Here is a 1,256-nt window from a genome sequence, read left to right as displayed (position 1 = left end):
GGACTGTCATATCATTATAATGAGAACACTATTTTAATAAAACGTTGTGAGACCCGACTATTCGAATATTCGTTGTTGTTTTTTTGCACACCTGGCATCCCCCTCGAAACGGTTCTCATTCGCACTTGAATATGTTTTACACTATAAAATCTGGTGAAATGTAATATTTAACATATAAATTCGCTATAGCTACTTAATAAATAGATATTTGCCTCTTCTTGGAGTACTAAAAGTGTTCCTGCAACGGGAGTATTCTCTGACTCGAGCGCGGAGTGTGTGTGGGCAGACGTGCCTGAGCTTGTGTTTTGGGTTAAGCTGCGTACTTGACTTTGTGGAAAATAGAATAATAGAAACAAAATGTATTAAATGTAGCCTATGTAGTATTAAGTTGTATAAATGTATGTATTAGTGTGTTTTATATAGTGCAGTGTCCATTCTCGGAGCATAAGCTCTGCTCGCGTGAGTCGCGCCGCTTCCCGCTCGCGCTGTTCTGTAGTTTATTAAAAGTTTATTAATTCTGAACGTGTCGCGTCTCGCCTGTCCATCTATATTGCACTAAATACGACACTGCACTCCCTTGTGAAGTCGTTTGGATGAACGGTTCTAGAAATAATCATGCGCTGATGATGATCATGCACATTTTACATGCGCTTGTGCATTCACGTCTATTCGTGCAGATAGGCTATAAACCGTAATATTAAGTTTATGTAATATAAATATCTGAAAAGGTTCGTTAAAGATGTTTACTATTAGGTTACTGTAATATTCAAAATGTAAAAAAAAATCAAAAACATTGATGCGTCGTTATTAATAACTAGTGCTTTTTTGTTCTCGTATTATTTTCATCAAGAATGTTGTTTGATTAAAATAATGTCCTTATTGTGTGGAGGCGATTCCATTTTATTTATCTATGGCACATGCATTTTGTTTATTTATATGCAGCCCAATGTTATCCGATGACAAGCATTATTTAGGTACTTTATTTTAATTTTGTGTTAGGCAATATATGTTTTGGTAACACTTTACAATATCTCATTTGTTAATGCATTAACTAACATGAACTAACATAACAGAGAGCAATAGCTATATAAAATATTTGTGTTCATGTTAGTTCACAGTGCATTAACTAAGGTTAAAGTAACACTATGTCGTTTTTCAACCTTCATAATATATTTCCAAGACCCTTGTGATGGTACATCGACTTACAATAGGTTAAATGACACGTCTGCCATAGCGTGACGTGGTCTGTATGGCTT

This window comes from Siphateles boraxobius, unplaced genomic scaffold, assembly GCF_051911475.1.
Source record: "Siphateles boraxobius isolate OS27281-9 unplaced genomic scaffold, OSU_SipBor_1 300, whole genome shotgun sequence".
In the NCBI taxonomy this organism is placed as follows: domain Eukaryota; kingdom Metazoa; phylum Chordata; class Actinopteri; order Cypriniformes; family Leuciscidae; genus Siphateles; species Siphateles boraxobius.
This window is presented reverse-complemented; position numbering follows the sequence as displayed.